This window comes from Pogoniulus pusillus, chromosome 9 (genome assembly GCF_015220805.1).
Source record: "Pogoniulus pusillus isolate bPogPus1 chromosome 9, bPogPus1.pri, whole genome shotgun sequence".
Taxonomy (NCBI): Eukaryota; Metazoa; Chordata; class Aves; order Piciformes; family Lybiidae; genus Pogoniulus; species Pogoniulus pusillus.
The window spans coordinates 24,809,961-24,831,275 of record NC_087272.1 but is presented as its reverse complement, the minus strand read 5'-3'; the positions used below and the strand labels follow the sequence as shown (position 1 = coordinate 24,831,275).

Here is a 21,315-nt window from a genome sequence, read left to right as displayed (position 1 = left end):
CTGGATGTTGGAGGAAGTTCTTCACAGAGAGAATGATTTGCAATTGGAATGGGCTGCCCAGGGAGGTGGTGGAGTCACCATCCTGGGAGATGCTCAAGAAAAGACTAGGTGAGGCACTTAGTGCCATGATCTAGTGGATTGGATAGGGCAGGAGGATAGGTTGGACTGTGTGATCTCAGAGGTCTCTTCCAACCTGGCTGATTCTGATTCTCTGATTGTTCCCACCTCTTCAGTGAAGTCACACCTCATCTTAGCATTATACAGGGTATTTTCAGTAGTTTCATATTTAATAAAATCCAGACTTTTTTCTTCCCCTCAAGGATACTTCTTTGGCACTCTTATACCAAAGAACTTGGTCCCTAAGCTCACATTAAAAATATTTCCCATACATTTAAAAATCCCACATTACTCTATTTTTAGACACAGTCTTCATACTGACAAAATTCTTAAAATTAAATAAAAGGTTGACTTGTAGTAAGTCTGGTACAATAACTCCATCAAGTTACACTACTTCACGCATGCACTTAAAGATAACTTGTTAGCATCATTAACTATTTAACTCCTCATCAAGAAGAAAGGTCAGCGAGGTGCTCTTAAATTTTACTTTCTAAAGCAATATTACTGCAATATGTAGACTCATTAAGAATTCTATCCATGTAGATTAATGACTTAGAAAATGAATACATGCATCACATGAAAGTACTCTTAAGAGATGCTTCTTTATCACTTGTTGCATTAAAAAAAAAAATCACAACAACAACAAACTGAACCCCCAAAACCAAACAAAAAAGATCTGGAAAGAAAACACTCCTACTGCCTAATATTCTTTTTGCATACCTAAGTCAATAAAAAATAGTTCTTATTGTTCCTTTGATTTGGAAAAGTAATGAGATGAGCACTAACTTGAGATACTGATTTTTGCTAATGTTGAATCTATTCCTTTTGTAACAATATGCAAGTGAATCACTTAAAATATTCAGCTTCATTTAATTTGACAGCTCAGTAATTTATACGATGATTGCTCTCACTTTGAATACTTGGAATTTAGCAACACTGGTATGGTCTTACTTATGTATTCTTATGTTAACAAGCTTAACACAAAATACATTTAAGTCAAATTTAGTGGAATCAATTTTCAAGTCCAATTATGTTTTAAGAAAGTGATCTGAAATTCTGCAAATCTATTATTAAGCAAATCACATAAAGAGAGCATATTTCAATTAGGAGAATTCCCAAGCTTACCTTGGCTTGCAAAGTGCCACAAACTTTAAGGTATAATATGATGCGTCAAGCTTTGCATACATTTCCAAAACCATTCCAGCTTGTGTGAAAACTAATCTCCAGTATGTTGAGACTGCTTTGGTTTTGGAATACAGAACCACTGAAAATCTTCCTCACTGGATATGAAATACAGAGTTGTATCATATTTCATGTTTTTATCAGGGTAATATCTATAATGAAAAAGACCATTCTTCTACAAATTCCAGAACTCTTCACAAACTACAGAGCATAGCTGGGAGACATAAATGGAAGAGGAATCGTCTGAGTTGGGTTTGGATAAATACCATAAGTCTTAAGAGTATTCTACATTATGAAGCTACCTCAAGAGTAAGAAGAGGAGATGGAACAATCAAAGTAAATTCTGAATAGAAATGGCTGCAATACAATGAAAGAAAATGAATAAAACTGTATCCTAATTTCTCCTCCTTTTCAAACTGATCAGGCTGCAACACTGCCATAGGCTTCCCTAGCCATTAGAAAACTGTGGCCAGAGAACAGAATTTATTTTTGGAGGAAAAATCCAGGCTCACTTTGAATCTTATTATTCTTTCCAAATATCCACGTGAAACTGCTCTGAAGAAAATTCTTTTTTTCCACCATGTCAGTTCTTTCAGTTCTTTTACTCCTTACAGCCTTCAGAAACAAGGGGTAGGTTTGTAGAATTATTGTTTTTCCCTCAATTCACCTGTAGGTCATATTTTCAGAGTTTACTGCATATGTAAAAGAAGCGAGAATAAATGCAAGGAGAGAAAACTAGAGATAAATTCCTAAAAACTTTCTTGGTTTTATTTTTTTTAAGTTTGTTGTTGTGGGTTTTTTTTTTCCTTTCCATGAATGATTGGAATCTCTTGAGACAATTAAATCTTACATCCAAAACAAGCCAGAAATGGAGAATGGAAGTTTAATTTACCTATACTTAATTATTTTTTCTTAGGAAGTGCCACTTCCACATTAAAACTATGAAGAGCAATACAACCCCTTGGGGAATGTTTGTGAAATAATTTAAAACTGAGAGAGCAATTATTTTTAAATATGTGTCTTTGAATCATTTCTATTACTATATAGTTACTCTAAGATTCCAAACACGCTTCAGGTCACAAAGAAAAAAACCTCTCCTCCCATGAGAAACAACACTACAGTTTATTACACGCTTTAGTTTTCTCATCTTTACGTAGTTCCGAATTGTCCTGGAAAAGACACCTTCTCATTCCTGTTTGAATATGCTACACTGCAAAACTTGCGTCTAAATACAACACAGTGGAAATGATTGTTGGAAATCCCTGAATTATTCAAAGAGTTATGAAATAATGCATTTATTTAATCTTGTGCAATAAACATAAACATGGGACAAGCTAAGCAAAGAATGCAGATGCCTTTTAAAGCTTAAGTCTCAACAAAGAAAATCGTGTTTTTCTGATTTTAGAGGAAAAGCTTTGAAGACTGCAGTTCAGACAATGGATATGTATAATCTATCTTGCAAATAAATAAATGCAGTAAAGAACACTCCTGGGAGAGATCCACATTGCACTTACATTAACCTTTTTAATAATTGCTTTACTATGTTTTGAGTTTAGGTGAAAACAGATTGATGTCTCTCATTACAGGTGCAGGTATCTGATTTTAGATCTTGCCATACACTGAATAGCAGACACATTAATTTGCTTCACTTACAAGCCCAGACATGTCTACTGAAGTTGTTGGTAGGGGGAGGGGAAATCTTTCACAACAGTTCCTTGACAACTTTGAGAAAGGCCTGCATTTGTTGTATTGTGAACATCACTTTCCTCACAAACAGGTTTTAGATTAGAGATGTATATTTCAAACAGCTTGGAAGACACCTCCAAGATCATCCAGTTCAACCTAGCACCCAGCCCTGTCCAATTAACTAGACCATGGCATTAAGTGCCTCACACAAGTCTTTTCTTGAACACCTCCAGGGACAGCAACTCCACCACCTCCGTGGGCAACCCATTCCAATGCCAATCACTATCTCTGCCAAGAACTTCTTCCTATATATCAAGCCTAGACCTCCCCTGGCAGAACTTGAGACTGTGTCCCTTTGTTCTCTTGCTGGTCACCTGGCAGAAGAGACTGACCCCCACCTGGTTACAGCCACCCTTCAGGTAGTTGTAGACAGCAATAAGGTCACCCCTGAGCCTCCTCTTTTCCAGTCTAAACAACCCCAGCTCCCTCAGCCTCTCCTCATAGGGCTTGTGTCCCAGGCCTCTCACCAGCTTCATCACCCCTCTCTGGACACACTCCAGTATCTCAACATCCCTCTTGAATGGAGGAGCCCAGAACTGGCACAGTACTCAAGGTGTGGCCTGACCAGTGCTGAGTACACCATTCAGCACACCAACTGACCAGTAAAATTCATGAAACAAAGGTAACTTCAGTGGATGTGTAATTGGAACTTGTAATAGGAACAAAATGAAACATCCACATATCTGAGATTTTTAATTCTATAATATCTGAGATTTTTAATTCTATAATAAGTGTGGTTTGTTTGCAATCTTTTTTTTCCAGTAATATTTTGAACTGGATGATAAATTCCAAGTGAACATGTAATTCACCATAAAATCAGAAGACTATCAAAATGAAGCACTTTCGCAATGACTTATTTCTAAAGGAAAACTAGGCAGTTTGCTAGACTTTCCCCTTCCCTGTAAGCTGCACCAGCTCATAGATCAAATCACTCTCTGACAGGGACCTCATATTTCCCTAGACTTCTTATGTAGCTCAGTTCTTTTATTAGAAGAAACCATATCATTTCTTTGTATCTTGATTCCATCAGTGGAGCTCGTGTTGTTTACCTGCCTATTTTGATAGGAATTAAACAAATAATGCTACTCCGATTATCAGCTTTTAAAATTAATTCTCCACAGTTTCCATATACCTGGAGTGACAATTATGCCCTTTGCAGCATCTTTGTCTTTTGAGAACGTTTCTGCTCTGTTTGACAATTATTTTTTCCTTCTATGAAGCTGAAGCATCTTTCTATTCTTGGTAACTTCTGCTATTTTTCATTGGAGAACTTTGAGAGTCTGTTATTAGTTTTCCCACTCAGATAATATTTTAAAGTTATTTGGTATACATGGATGTTTTTCACCTCAGATAGAGGTGAAGACACTTATTAGCCAACAAAAAACACTGAAAACTCCTGGATATAAAGCCGAGAGCTGTGACATTGCACAGCTCTCTGACGATTGCATTGCATTGCTTACATTTAATTTCCACAAAGACTGTGAAATATGGGTAGGAAGTGGGCTGACATGAATCCATTTGCATGAAAACAAAGTAACAAAAGTGCAAAATTTTGCCTATTTAGCCCATACTGCAAGGTTTATTTTTCAAAACCCCAACCACAGGTCACATCAATTCTCATTTAGAATATTTTCTTAAGACAAGAGTACGTGCAGTATGTTAGGCAGCATGCCCAGTCTTTTTAGAAGATAAATTATTAATGTATTCAAAGAGAAGTCAATGGCAGAAATATTGGAAAAAACACAACTCAGCAGCTGAAATTACTGTTCCTTTACATATATTTTATATTGACAGCATTCCATAATCTACTTCTCTAATATTTAAGACAATTTTCTTAACTGTAAAACCAACATGCAAACGAAGAACCAAACATTTGTAGATTATGTACTTTAGTAACCTGTTCTAGATAACCTAGCATCTAGTGTTACCACTGTAGAAGTTGGTAAGGATAGTAAGTTATAAATCATTATCAAACTAAACACTTGAGCAGTATAACTCTAAACTCAGCTATTAACTGTTAGAAAAGGCATACTGCCTGATGTAAATCACCACCAACATAAAAATTTTAGCACATTAATTAAGGAACATTCTATAACAACTTTTTAATGTGCTAAAATCTTTAAGACAATAAAAGAACAAGAAAAAATAAATACTTTGTGAACAGCTCAACTGAAACTCTAATAATTGTGGAAAATGTAAGCAGCACTCAGTTTGTTATATACATTCACATGTAGGTATTCCCATTAACTTCCATTGATATCTGTATGCATATGCTGTAGATAAGCAGCATCTTACAGAGAAATTCTATTACTTGTGGACAAAGATCCAGTGCCACTCATTGGCTCAGTAATGTAAGGTCATTCTAATTACCTTCTCCACACTTTATTCTCCCCTCTCTGGCCCCAGTAATCATGAGGGCTCTTTGAAATGCTGATACTGCATTATATTGATTAATTTTGAAATATGCTATATGTAATACTAATCACTGGAACTGCATATTGGGTATTTGCTGAAGTTATCTTTTAAATTATTAGACCACATTCTATGAATGAGGCAATGCCACACATTTGAATGATACACAAGCTACTAACAACCAAGAAAATCATAAATATTTCCTAAAAATCCAGGTATTGCACTGGTTTGTTAAATAAATTATCCCGTAGTGACTGCAGGGGATTTACTCTTTCCTCCTAGTGAAGTTAAAAACCTTAGTGCAGAACAAGTAGTAGGAGCTTTCTGGGCAAAGCCACCATTTTGTACTTCCCATCTCATGCTTTGTACCACACAATGTCCCATAGCTTTTATGATACACAAACTTGCTGCTTTTCTTTATCAATACATAAACTCCTCCTTCTGTACTAAAGTGTAAAGGGCACTCCATTGGATTAAGGACCTACAAAGTATTCCTCACTCAGAAAAAAAGAGAAAAAGTGTCAACTGTTTTGCATAGACCTACTGGGATGCTCGAGGGAAAGCACTGTTAGATGATCTGAAAAGATCAAAATCTCATAATTTAACTCGACATTATGGCTAATGGCTGAGCATTAGAAATGACAACTAACACATACAGTTGCATCATTCCCATAATTGCCATGCTACAACAAAGGGCTTTTAGAAGGAAAATAGCAATTCAAATTTATGTTTACTGCAGCAATCTGAAATAGTGGTTTGTTTGTTTTTTTTTCTGTGGCAATATTCACATGCAGTGAATCAAAGATCTGCTCTGCTCAGCAAATTATTACCCCCTCTCTCCCAGATTTGGCCCCAAGTAAATGCCTGGGATGTGCATAACAAAATATGTATCATCCTTGCCTCAGTGCTTTCCCACGAACAGTTTTAACTGACAGAATTTGTTGACCTAGAAATGTTTTATTTTTTGTGGGGTAGTGCTGTTGGGTTGTCTTGTTTTTTTGGTGTTTTGGTTTGGTTTGGCTTTTTTATTATTTGTTTGTATAATTGTGGTGGTTTATGTTGGGTTTTTTGTGGTGTTTTTTGTTTGTTTTGGTTTGGGGTTTTTTTGCATGTGCATGGTCTGCTTGTGTTTGCTTTGTGTGTGTTAATTACCATACAGTTCTTCATGCAAAGTTTCCTTTATGCTAATCAGCACATAGTAACAGAACCAAAGATTTGTGTTAATTTCAAATGCTATAGTCAATACTGTGAGTGTAATACAGTCGTGTCTCATTCAATTTTTCAGCCAGCAGTGGCTTTTATGGAACAAAACATATTGCTCCCTATATATTTTGAAAAGTTCCATTGATTTATAAATTTCATTTGTAAAATGTCAGGACGATAATATTTCATGTTAAACCAGAATGAAATTAATTTGTTTTCAAAAATCACCTTTATATATAAAGCTATGAGTAACTACATTCAAAATGCAACTTTACAATTACTTACATACATGGTTTAGAGACCAGTGCTTTTTCTTACCTGCTACATCTCTGCTAAAACTCCAGTCACCAAACACGGTTTACCTTTTTGGGACGTGGGGTTATTTGCTATAAAGAAGATCTGTGGTTGTTTAGTGCCATATTATTTCAAGATAAAAAGCCAAATTATTTTTTATTTTATTTTGTCTTGGTCTATTTGATACAGATTTCCCTGCTATGGAGCAGCTCATTTCCTCCTAATTGCAAAAACGTTCCCTGGCTTGGACAGTGACCGTGACCTCAGCTTTAGCGTGTACCTAGGCATACAGTCTTAGTAGCACTGTAAAACTGAAGCCTGAATCCTCATCTCCTATGTGAGCAGAAAGGTAGCTGTAACCGCAGCTTAGGAGAATCCTATTACACAGGGTATTTGTCCTTGATGAGGGGGCTGGCATCTAGCACAAGTCCTATGGAGAAAGCCAGTTGCCTGACTAGTTAAACCTGTGTATTCACCAAAATATCAAAAGGTAAAGAATTACTTACACAGTAGACTACTATGCTTATAGAGCTGATCTTTTTTCATTCAGATGAAAAGTGAAAAGGCCTTGCAAAGCGTGAGTTGCAAAACCAATTTATCTAGTCTTTCACTCTCTATTCAAAAGAATTTCACTTAAAAAAAAGAAAAAAGATTCAAAGAATGGCTAGTGGATCCAATTCAGTCTTCAGGCAGATGGTCATTAGAAGCACCTGAATCTGAAAGCTTTTTAATTTACTGACCATATAAAAATGAATGTTGTGACTGATCTGAAGAAAGGCACCATTGATAAACAGGCAAATATTATCTCACTTTCTACAGTTATATGCCAAAGGGCATTTTGTGTATGTGTGTATATATATAAATACATACACAAGGACAATAATATTTTATACATGCCAGATCTCATTCTCAATATGCAGTTTACATTTGCTAGAGTTAACTGTACAAAGCAGAAGAGAATCAGTTAAAAAAAATCCCAATTAGAAAGTGAACTCAATTAATTCTCCTAAGACTGATCACTCTTTATTTTCAAACAAGAAGGTAAGTCTCTTCTTCAGCTTGAATGCTCACTATCCCATTAAATTCCAGGCAGCAAATGAGCAACTTTTTGAAGGAAACAATACCAGTGGCTAAAATAATCAAGGTATACATGAAAGTGGTAAATCAGAGAAGAGTAAGACAGAAAAGATATTACCACAGTTCTGATATTTTGGCCAACTGATCTTCTAAGAGTATCTTTTATGCTTTCATTTTCTTTGATCTGCCAATAGCATCTTTGTTTGTTCTTCCAGTTTAATGTGTTCTGTGCTACTTGAAGAGCTTTTAGTTATGACCCTCATTTGTGAAATTTACCCTTGAAAGCATATCTCCCAGACTGTCATCATGATTTTGATTCCATGCTAACAATGACTCCTTTATGAGAAAAAAAAGAAATCTAATACACATGATATGTGTGGATTGGGAGTTTATCTGAAAGATAATCTAAGTTGAAGCATGACAGACTTGGTTACTGATCTGCAAGTCTCATCTATGTGAACTGGAGTACAGCATTTGAAAGCAAAATAAAAGTGATCTTTCCAAAATTACTTAATTTACCAAAATTTATAAAGCTTTTATTTAAATATACCAGTGTTTCTTTTAAGGACCTGGGTTTCTGCCTTCCAAGCCTACCTGTAACTACAGGCTTTTGAATTGTGTAAGCACCATAACCAGATGGGTTAGCTTGGAAGACAGAAGAAAAGTAAATTTGTAAAAACAACTACTTGATTATCCAGTTTCCTAACATTTTAGAGTTGCAAAATCCAGGAACAAATACATGAGTGTCAACATTGTGATTTTCATAAATGTTAAGTCTTTGTAATTTCTTATTGGCAACCAAGTCTGTACTATTAAAAAAGGAACAAAAATCCCACACAATTTATTTTGCATTCCTGATTCAGAATGAGCTGAAAATGAAAAGCTCTTTCTGCACTTTGTACCAAAGATAACTTATGAAATCACTACAGAAAAGGAAAAAAATCCAACAAATAAAAACTCAGCAGGGATCAGAATAGACAACTGCAGAACACAGAAAATGCAAGAATTAAAATTAAAGTTTTCTTGATTAATTTTGCCAGCATAATGCAGTAATTGTGGGTGGTATCCTTTTTGAGACATGTCTATCCAAATTCTGATATTTTAGGTTTTCCTTTCTAGAGGATACAGTTAATTCATCTAGTCAAATACTAAAATAGGTTTGTTGGGGTTTTTTTTGTTTGTACTGTGATTTCTTAAAAATATTATACTCCTACTGATCAAACTTCCAAGAATCCATCTAAACCCACTAATTTTTAGAGAGTTTTATTATAGTATAATTTATGGCCTTCTTTTCATGTTTAAATATAAGGCTGCTAATTCAATCAAAATCAGCTATTTACAGTATTGTATAACATACTGAAAATGCAACATCCTTTCTAGTAATCAATTTTCTCCGGTGAAACAAGTATGCATAAGAATGGTAATATAAAGAGACAGCCAGATAATGGGCTCCCTGCTGTTCTTTGTCTCCTTCAAGTCACAGGGTATTTCAATACAGGCAAGAAATATAGCTGAACACAGGAAAATGTAAATAAAAGTTACCCCTAGTCACTGGAGCAATCCTCAAAGGGTCTCCTTGAACTACATGGATTAGAATAGCTGAGCTGTCAGGATAAACTAAACTTGAGCCTCTAGATGTACTAAACACTGGGGACAGAAGGGGACAGAATTGCTTCACTATATATTATTTTGGTCTATATGCCAGGCAGTACAACATATTATTGAAAAAACACTTATAATATATTAAAAAAACACCAAGCCAAGAAAACAACAACCAAAACACCCCAACAAATTTCTTAACTAGTAGTCAAGCAAGCACATTATTATGTTTAGGAAAGAAATCTAAGTTCTCTTTTTATCTAAATGACAGAACTGCAAGTGGTTAAGCAGAAATTGGGTTGCTTGATCCAGGACCAAATACTAGAAATTCCTGCAAATATTTAAAATTAATTTACCTCTAAGTTGGAACAAAACACCACCTCTACATCTTGCAGCTATTTTCTTCTTTGACATTTCTTCGCTGCTTAGCTAAGAAGCAAGTGGTATGTCTTGGCTCAATAATATCATAGCATGTAGGGACAAACAGATTGTTCAGTTCAAAATAAAAGCTGGTATCAAGAGGAAAAGGAAACAGTTTGCCACAAAGCTCTAAAATGAAAACCTAATTCTTCCTATTGATTTTTCCGCAACTCAAGTCCAGGTTTTTTGTTTGTTTGTTTTTTCCTTTGGGAGAGGCTCAATTGAGTAAATACAATCATGGTAGTTTTTTGAGCCCCCACCCACTCCCATCTCATTTCAATTGCACAAACCAAACCAAACAACAGCAACAACAAAAAACGCCCAACAAACCCAAATGCCCAAACAAACAAGTCAGCAAAATAAAGAAAAAAAAAAACCCAAACACTAAAATCTGAACACCCTAGGATTAAAAAAAAAAAGGATGATGTGACGCAGAAAGACCATTTTTCCCCACATAGACCACACTGCCATTAGGAAGCAAGTTTACACAAGTTTGTGATGATCAGAAGAGATGTCCATACCTAAACAGAATCTTTCTAAAGTTCACTGATGCTTTCAAGTACAACAGACCACCAACAACAAATAACAAAGCTCAAAAATCCCCAATAAACAGTGAACCCATAAAAATAAATCAATGTGGGAAAGGTTATTGTGTCTCCCAGGATGCTGCATCAATCCAACGTATAATGTTGCAAACTGAAGCTGATTTCTGTTCCCCTCCCCATACAAAATCTTTACACACTTCCTTTACATAAAAGAATTGTGAACAAGTGATTCAACATTTTTGTCAATTAATGCATGCACCAAAACTGCTGGATGTAAGCTGACTTAAGAATACACAGCATACTTGTTTATTGAACGACTTAACTATATTTTTATCTAAATCCACCTCTCTAAGTTGTATACAATGGAAGATTAATATAACCATCTTTGATTACTCACAGACGTGTCTCTAAGAAAAGAGGTAGAGACTTAATACTAAGTTCAAGAACAAATAACCAAAAAACAGTCATAGTACTACAGTTTTGTAATGACACTGGCTGTTCCAGACCCCTCTAAATACTACATAATCTGCTCTTCTGATCTTGCCCAGCCATTGCCCCAAGCTATGATGTCCTGAGGCAAAAAAAAATCCTCTAGCATCATCACACTTTCCTTCTCAGTTGAAGACCTTGGTCTTACTCCAACAATCCCTATTCAACATCTAATGAAAACTGAAGCCAGACTGGTAGCTAATAAAATATATAAGCATCCCAAATCAATCTCATGGTGACAAAAACACCAACTGGCATATGCTTACTTTTATATTGAACTGTCCAACAGTATGTGTTTAAAATAAATTGACAAAGGATGTAATTTCTTAACTTGCATAGTAATTTCACATTGCAGATATTGTTAAAAGCTATTAAGAAGAGTAATGTCTTCATGAAATACAATGAAGATTTGAAAATTGTTAGTGACATGTTCAGTGTCATTTCTAATACTGGTTGCAAAAACCAAATGCAATAACCTAGAAATATTGTGAACCAGTTTTGTACCATCACGTAGTCTTTCAGCACACTGACACTTGTTCTCCTAACAAAAAACTTCATTCTTATTACCCATAAAACCATAGTAAAACTTCTTGTACAGACATAATGCTTCCATTTAATTAATTTTGATAACTTCAAAAAAAATCCATCATAAACACAATTACCTAATCCAGTGACAGCACTAAGAATTATAGCCAATAGAAATTGAGGCCTTTCATTCTGATTTAGTTTTCCTTCTTGTGAAAGATAACTAAATATTCTGAGCAAGACCATCTGATCCACTGAGAGAACCTACTTGTAGCATTTCCACAGTGACCGTAGATGGTAATAATAATGGCTTTCCAGAAGACATTTAGAGTAAATGTCACAAAGATAAAAAACATCTTCATTAAAAAAAACGTTATAGCACATGCACAATCACTTACTGTTAGATGTGTACTGCAGAACTGGTGTTCTCAATGAAAGCATGAAGTTACCATTCGAAGTTATTGCCTGTTAAGAAGTCAAAACAACATGAATATATTAATCAATAGAGAATAAACTCTGAATTGCAACAGCTAATGAGAATCCTTTCATACCATAAATAAGAAATATACCGCCAATAATGTTGTTTGGTCTTTTGGTTGTTTTGTTGTTGGGGTTTTTGTTTGTTGTTTGTTTCTTTTTTTTTTTTTTCAAGTGGATTAAGAATCACAAATGCAGAAGTGGAAACTATGTCTTAATAGATGCACTGTCATAAAATGAGCTAAGAAATGCTGCCTTGGGACAACAGGAAAATCAGTATTTCAGAACGTGCACAAGTAAAAGCCTAATGAAATGAAAGAACAAGCTCTAACTCATTCTAGTATTCCAGCTACAAATACAAATTATTACAATAAGACTATATTTTTTTATTAGTGGCAAAGGCAAATTCCAAGATCAGGACCAGGAAATATAGATAATGCACTGAACATATTTCTGCTAGCCTTTTAAAATATTGACAGCAAGGTGATGGTATCTCCAGCTCATAATTTACTCCATTAGACTTATCAAATATAACAGATCTGAGCATTTTGCCTATACCGATTCTCTTTTATCTACAGCCAGTGGTTAAATAGCGTAAAAACAGGTTCTCTTATACTGCTGTATCCCCTTAAAAAAGGGGATTGCTACAGCAGACAAAAAAAAGTAAACAAAAACAACCCAACCAACAAAAAAAACCCTCAACAACAAAAAAAACCCAAACCACCAAAACTCCCCCAAAACAAACAAACAAAACCTTGCCCCAGAACAATTGAATGAAAACCCCCACAAACCAAAACAACATTTTGTATAATGTTACAGCTAATCCTGGTTGTGTTTTCCCTTCCTTATACAGAAATACTAATTTCTAGAAAATGAAATAGTAAACAGCATGAGCACTGACAAATTCAGGCCTTTAAGATCCATGAAGATATTTAAGATCACAGATAACTGTGTTCTAATACACAGTGTCTTTGAATTCTTAATGTGATTCCTTATATGCTACAGTACTATGAAGAATTCACATCCATGTGTCTTTACTTACTAAGCTCCTAAAATTATAGAAGCGATATAAACAAAGATAAACATTGTTATTCTGCACTAAAATGACCTCTCAAAATAAGTATGTATTTACACTCATTAAAACATCTTAGTGTCAAGTACTGTTCCACATTTCCAGCTCAACATGAAAGTTCTAGGATTAAGATAATATTATGATTTTTTTTAAACTTCACCAGTATGTCACAGTTATGAAGTAATTATTGCTGAAGAATTTATTACTTCAGTTTAATCAATGAAACTAAAACCCATAATTTTATGCATATTTGTCACTAGAAGAAAACCTAAAAGCAGCTTAAAAAGGGAAAGACCATTCTGACTATTTCAAGTGCTAAGATTATGAGGAATTAATCTTCTAAAACACATAAGAAGAAAAGCTGTTGCTTAGTTTCTTGCACAGGGTGAAAAAAACATAACTCACATCATACACTCTTTCTTTCCAATATACTCAGCAATATTCATTCAGATCATGCAACTCAAGGCAATTTAAAGCTCTCTGTTTCCAGATGCACTAGATCATTACAAGAGGAAATGTTCTGGTACGGGATGATGTCTAAATTTTATACAGTCTCCGTTTCCAAATTTGGGGCTTCTTAAAAAGTTGTAGGGTTTGGGTTTTGTTTTCTTTCAACATTCCTATTTACTGGAGTTAACTATGGATGTGAATCAGATTTAATTCAACATATGCATTAACAGTTCTTAATTATTTAGAGTACTACCATTAATGGTAACAACTTTGATTCAGTTATCACACTTCCACTGCTACAGACACACATAGTTATACAAGTCTTTACTAACCAAATGAGAATAATAATAATGCCTAGACATTGGGTGTGACTCACTGGTAAAATAATGTTTTGGAGGTTTAATCAAGTTTTTATTCCACTTAAACTTGCTTCCCAAAGAAACGTTTTCTGCTTGAATAGCAGCACTGTGACGTCAAAACTGTGCTAAGCAGAGGTTAAAAATCACACTTGGAAATTCAACTCTGCAGTACCTGGTCAACATCAGTTTATTGCCCTGAACAGCAATATAAATAAGCTACCTTGCACAGATGCATATCTCAGAAAAGTTGCTCAACATTAATCTCAGAACTCAACTTACGCAAAGTTAGGAACCCTGAACATTTTTACTGCTAACCCAGTGGCAGGGAACAGAGCTTTGCTTACAGTGACAAGCTTCAGATTTGCAGCAGGCATGACACCAAAGCAACCACATGACTTTAGTATTTGCAAATATCTTTTACTCTCTTGATCAAGGAAAGCATTCCTTGCTAGCCTGTCTCAGTAAAATTCTGGGCCAGTACATATAACTATTTTGCATTTCAAATTGCTTCTGTACATATAGCTGCCTTACAATAACAAAAGAAAATTTAAAAAAGGCTCAGAGCTAAGAATTCTGTGAGATATATACAGTGACAAACAATATATAAATCCATCAGAGTTTAGAAGTATTCGAGTGGACTGAATCTGTGTGGTGTAATGTCCCAACTAATTTAGACATAGGTAAAGCAGGACTAAGGAAGTAGTTTTACCTCCTTCACGCAGTAATAGGAAGAGCAGACAGTCTTAAAGGTACAATTAAAATGCACACAAGGACTAGAAGACACACCACCCATGAATAGAAGCTCAATCTATTTTGCTTATCAATGTAAAGGTTAAGAGGAAAACAATAGCAACAAAGAACAGATGGTATTTTTAACATGCTGAAAGTATTCCTTTGTTTAACAATAATAGTCAAATAAAGCTTAAAAACTGTATCCAACAGAATACAATAACCACGGGAATGATTAACCAATAGATTGAGAAGATTCTTCACTCATCTGGAGCTTATATCAAAGTGACATTTTTTTCTCAAAGGCAACCTTCAATTCAGCCTCTGTGCTAGGACTTCATTTGGGAGCTACTGAATCAGCTCTGTTCTGATAATCATAAAAGCCATTTTGTCATTAGTTAACACCAATAACTGCCAAATAACGACAACTGTGATTCAACTTTGTAAAATCAATAGCACTAGTACATTTTCAGTTTGCCTTCCTTCACAAGCAGCAAATACATACCAAATCTTTAGCTTTAGTTTCTGTAAGACATGGGAGTTCTAGTTTGCTTTCTGTGTCAAATTCCATTCCCGTGCACCTCTTAATGCAAGTATGCACACAGGCATGTATGTAAACAAAAAAAAGAGACATCAGTTGCTCCCAGACCATATCTGCAGCTCCTGTTTTTCTCTCTTGTACAGAAAAACTCGAATTCCAGACCAAGAGCAGTATTTAAAAAGCACACCTGTTAATTTCAAACATTTAACATTACTGAGTCAAAAATCTTATCTTGCAGGTAGGTGAATGAATCATTTAGTAACCAGAGAGACAAAACTAAGCTAAGCTACAAACAACCCTACTCAATATGATCTGCTCATAGATTAGGGAACTAAATCTTCACATTAAGTATGCACAATTGAGAATCACATATAAGGTTAAAAGTATCACCATAATTCCTGCAGATAAATTTTCTAACCCTTTGTGTTTCAAATATAGCTTGATCATAAGGATGTAAAACAATTTTCAAATTACTTTTTTTTTCTAAGCCCATTCTAATTGCTAATTCTTCACATTGTTGACTGAAAATATTAAAGTTAGTTTATTTTTCTAAAAGCAGAAACAAAGTGGAATGGTAAACTCATCTGAAAAAAATTGTTGCTGGACTGAGGATAACTAAGTCTACATATTTATATATATATATATGTATATAAATACTCTATAATTGTTTGAATTATTTTCCATAAACTTTATAGGTAAGTCTGTTTGAAGAGCAAAGAGTGTCACCAGAATATTTTGTTCTTTGGGTGGCAGATTTTTTTTTGTATATTAAATAAGCCAGTGTGGGATGTTTTTCTTTTCGGTCAGGTGAAAAGTGAGGTAAAAGTGCATAATGAAAAATATACATACACAATTGAGATGTAGGCAAGAACAAAGCCAAATATTTAACATCAGAGTTTGAACTTATTCTTTTCATACCAAATTAAAAGGTACATAGTACATACCTTACTATGCAACAAATCTGCATGCTTGACCTCCATAACTCACTAGCAGTCATAAAATGTCACACAAAAGAATTGTGTTCACAAGCAACTGTAAGCATTGTCTCAAAAAATTGAAAGTTATCATAAATCAAAAAGCAAGCCAAGACACATAAAATTAGACACTGAAGTAAGAATTTACTCCTAATTTTACAACCCATACCCTCCAAAATAAGTGCTTCTCACAACTGATCATAATGGAATATGTAAAAGAGAAAACTGTGAATATTGAATGTCTATATTCTTTGAAGAAAGAAGCTGGATATCAGGTATTCCAAAGAAATTAATCATCTCCACATCTAATTAGTATGAGCTACATTTATTCTTTTGAACTGTGGTATCACAGATTGCATTCACCATTAAATAGTACTTGACCAAAGCGCAACACAAGACATGAACTTTCTGGTCAAGATACAGCAAGGAGCTATTTACTGACAAGTGCAGTTGATGGCAATGCTCTAATACTGAGATAGGTTTGCATGAGATTGAAACAATGTTTATTTTAATTAAATGCTCATACTATTTCCAGGACAGAAACAAACGTGAAGAGAGACAGACTTTAAACTGTAAGACTGAACCTGTCCATCTGGGCAGGAAAAAGAAAACTATTCACTGGGCCTTGCCCCAGAAGATGCTCTGGCCTGCTCTAGATGCAAGTGGAGCATGCTGACAGAACTTCAGCCTGACTATATCAAATCATTTATTGTTTTGTACCTTTTATAAGGTAACTGACTTGTCTATTTGGAATCTGATTTAAAAAATAGTCAAATTTTATATTAACATGCCTGGAGTTAACCCAAGCCCACAACCACAGTATGAAAAACAAGACTTTCCTCACCCACCTCTAACTGCAGGTTACGACAAGTGAGCACACTGAGAAGCATCCTAACTGCCAAGCTACCTTCCACTTCAGTGTAAATGTAGTAGTGCTACACAGGCCTCTGATTCACTTTGTGTGCTAGGCAGAGAGCTGGAACCAGAAAGATTAGAGCAGAAAGAAGTGCCTGGCAGTGACTGGTAACCATAAAGGACTGACAGGCCTTAAGACAGCAAGGTGCACACAGCATGCTGTACTGACAGGCTTGAAACAGACCAAAAAAAGTGCTTTAAAAGAAATGAATTAACCACAGAATAGCCAGTTCCTTTCCTCATGTCTGCTCCTGACAGGAACTTAGATCTTGCTACACTGCTGGTGAAAAGGTATCAAGCTGTTGATCATGTACCCAGTCTTGAACATGTACATCTAAAAACATACACATAAAATCACAGAAAGGCAGGAGTTGGAAAGGACCTCTGAAAATCACCTAGTCCAACCTCTGTGCTAAAGCAGGCTCACCTAGATCAGGCAGGTTTCGAAAATCTCCAGAGAAAACTCCACTCTGGGCAGGCTGTGTCAGTGCTCTGTCACTGACAAAGTAATGAAGCGTTCCCCTTCTGTTCAGAAGGAACTTCCTGTGTTCCAGTTTGTGCCCATTACTACTTGTCCTATCACTGGGCACAGCTGAAAACAGCTTGGCCCACTGGATTCTTTCCAGTAGTCTCTTGTATCTTCTGAACCAGACACAATACTCCAGGTGTAGCCTTACTAGGACAGAGTAGAAAGGGAGGGGAACCTCCCTCGGCCTGTTTACCACCCCCTTCTTATTGCAGCTGGGCCTATCATTGTCTTCCAGGCCACCAGAGTACAATGCCTCTAACCTGTAGAAGTGCAGAACTCTACACTTGTGCCTTCACTGAACTTCTTTAGGTTCCTTTTTGCCACCTTTCCAGCCTGGCCAGGTCTTGCTGGGTTACAGTTTCATATCATCAGCAAACTTGGTGAGGGTACACTCCATCCCTTCATCTAGGTTATGAATATGTTCAACAAGACTGGGCCCAGTACTGACCATGGGGAAACACTACCGGCTGTAGGCCTCCAACTAGACTGGGCCATGGAACACAATCCTCTGTGCTGTCCTTCAGCCAGATCTCAATCCACCTCACTGAACACTTAAGTAGCTCACACTTCCCAAGCTTACCAATGAGTATGTTATGGGAGAGAGTGTCAACAGCTTTGCTGAAGTTGAGGTAGACAACACTTGTTGCTCTCCTCTCATTTATTCAGCCAGGCATACCATCACAGAAGGCTATCAGATTGGTCAAGTATGTTTTCTTCTTGGCTGACCCCTTAGAATCCACATTGACTACTCCTGATAATCTTCTTTTCCTCCACATGCTTATATATGATCTCCGGAATAATCTGTTTCATCACTTTTCCAGGGATAGAGATGAGGCTGTCTGGCCTGTAATTTCCTGGGTCCTGCTTCTTCCCTTTTTTTAAAGATTGGAATGACATTGGCTTTCCTCCAGTTCTCAGGCACCTCTGCTGAAGTCCACAGCCTTTCAAAGATGATTGAGAGTAACTTAGCAATAACTTTTGCCAGCTTCTTCAGCACTCATGGTGCATTCCACCAGAGCTTATGGATTTAGGTGTGTTGAGCTTGCATAATGATCTCCAGCATGATTCTCCTCAACCAAGTCAAAGTCTTCTCCAGACCTTCTCTCCAAGGACTGGAGTTAAACAGATCTGTGCATCATGCAGGCTAAGTGTTAAGTACAGTCATACAATTCAAAGTTGCTAATCAATGGTTTGATACATCACTCAATAAAAACAGGCATCTAACACTTTTGGGAGATCCATGTCACTACAACTACCTGAACACACTTAAGAACAAAGTCAGAAAAAAAATCATGTCACTCAAGGAAAAATTTCAGGATGAACTAAATCTAAAAAGCAGTAATAAAAGCACACAAGTCAGCAAAAGAGTTCTACACCCATCAGTTTTATTTGGTGAATCATAAGAGGTGAATCTTTTTTTATCATGCATAGGCAATTTATCACATTTATATGAGCAAAGGAATGTCCCTACATGATAGAACACTGAAAGATAAACTTCACTCTATTTCTGACTCAGTACAGATCCTACTTTGTGATTCAGTCATATTTTACATCTACTCATTTAATACAGTCCCTAACAGTTATTTCATTCACAAGAGCTCAAAACCAAGGACAGTGAGAAGCTGAACTGACTGGGTAGAAATTTCTTGTGGATTTTTAAAAATATGCACATTGCTAACTGCAAGCAAGTAAATATTAGCAAACAATTCCCAAGAAAATATGAGGGAGAAACAATTTTTGAAGCCAAATGTTATCTAGAAAAAGGTTTCGGACTGCAAGCATGTCCTTGGTATAACACAAAGTACTACAGAGAAATGCATCTCCTAGAGTTTACTGACTCCAAAGTTATATATTAGCATAGAAATCTCAGTATAGATCAACACCTGACCTAACAAATCCTGCACTTCAGGGGCAAAGCTTTTATTACTGCATACCCATCACATCAGAGAGGCAGATGCATTATCACTATAATCATAGTGCACTGCACAGACTTACTAGGATGCAGGAAGTCAGGCCAGCATTGCCTCACATGCCTGCACTACTTTCCACTGAATGATATACATCTGAAAGAGCTTTCTGCTTTAGAGGTTAGGGATTTATAGTGTGCCATTTTAAATAAGGTTACTCAAAGATGTGTTATAGTTTACGATAATTAACATGAAATAGGAACGAAAAGAAGAAAGTTCTTTTAAAAGCATTTAAAAAATAATTACTCTTTCACTTCTCATGCATCTGACATTTCCAAGAGTCCCTTTACCTTTGGAAAGTTTTGGGTTGTGTTTGGGTTTGTTTGTTGATATTTTTTTAAAATGTTTTTAAACATTCTGAAACCTTTCTTGTAAAGAAGTCTTCATTGGAGTTACCCAATTGGAGTTACCCAGCTTTCTATAGTTGTCAGATGTTTTAAGAAACTTATAAAATCACAAAAGTGAATTGATATTTACTCAAATGTTGTCAGTAATGTTGCCTTTATAAAAAGAAAAATACTATTTGCAATTAGCTTTCTAATTCACAGTCTCTCAAATGTTTCCTGTATTCCAAGTCTCCTCCCACCAAACAAGTATTTGTTGGGCATCAGATATTTGGACTCCAGACTGGGTCATCAGCTTACTCCACAGCTTCCATACAGACACTTGCAGTAAGGTATTGTGCCCAGCAAAAATCGTCTTGCTAAAAATGCTAGCTTCTTGCAAACAAATGTCTTTGCTTTGGTTTGACTATGTTGTGAACTGCTCTATCTTTGACATTTCCATACAAGTGAGTCATGGGAAAAAACCCATGTTTTGGTAATTTCTTTTAGCAAGTACAACTGGTTTCTTAGTAATTAGAGGAAATAACCTTAGAAGGGAACTGGCAAAGTATTCAGTTCTTTTTCTTCTTACCTTGACAAACTTTCCTTGAGAGATATGCAATGAGAACAGAAGAAGATAAGTGAACAAGATAAGATGAGTGAAAGTAGAACTAAAAAGAAAATGACACAACAGGAATTGGAAGGAGAGGTGGAAGCAAGTATGAATGGAAATAAGAGAATGAGCTTAAGCAGAAAAACATTAAAAAATATATGAAAGTTAAAAAAATGGAGGAAGGAAAGAGTTAAAGCACATGACAGAAAAGACATTGGGTTAGAATTCAGCTGAAAATGATGGCAAATGATACAGGTAACAGTATGATGCAGTACAAGAATAAAAGAAGGCATGCTAAGCATAGTACTCAAAGAGGTAGCAGCAAGGCTTTTAACAATTCATCTACTTGTTGAGGCACAGAGCTTGCTACACCAGGAGAAGAAAACTGTTCTACAGAGCGTCTCAGCCTGGGAACAACCCCTTTAACATCATTCACCACTTGTCACCCATCTCCATCTGGACGTCAAGCTGTTAACCACTACCCTTTAGATGCAATCATCAACCAGTTCCTTATCCACTGGACAGCCCACCTACCACACCTGCCTAGTTTCTGGAATCAGCCAGGCTCCCTTTCATCTTCTGTTCAAGGTAGACAGCTGACTTTACAGGAGGAGCACCTAGGGTCACTGAGGTTTTTCACTCAGTCACAAATATCTACTCCTACAGTTCACAGATGATGGTACTACCTATATGTTTCTTTAAATTATTTGTCAGAATTTCTCTCATTTTAAATTCCTGCTAGTTCAGCTTCTTCTCT

General features: G+C 35.9%; 1 protein-coding gene across 17 annotated transcripts in view; it reads right to left on the bottom strand.

The window, feature by feature from the left end:
- The window catches only part of TENM3 (teneurin transmembrane protein 3), a 1,288,622-nt gene that overhangs the window by 965,926 nt on the left and 301,381 nt on the right, over positions 1-21,315 (bottom strand). For all 17 annotated transcript variants that reach the window (XM_064148897.1, XM_064148896.1, XM_064148915.1 and 14 more), the window contains one exon: positions 12,008-12,074. The gene's annotated coding sequence lies outside the window, so the exon portion shown is untranslated. The remainder of the gene's footprint in view (positions 1-12,007; positions 12,075-21,315) is intronic.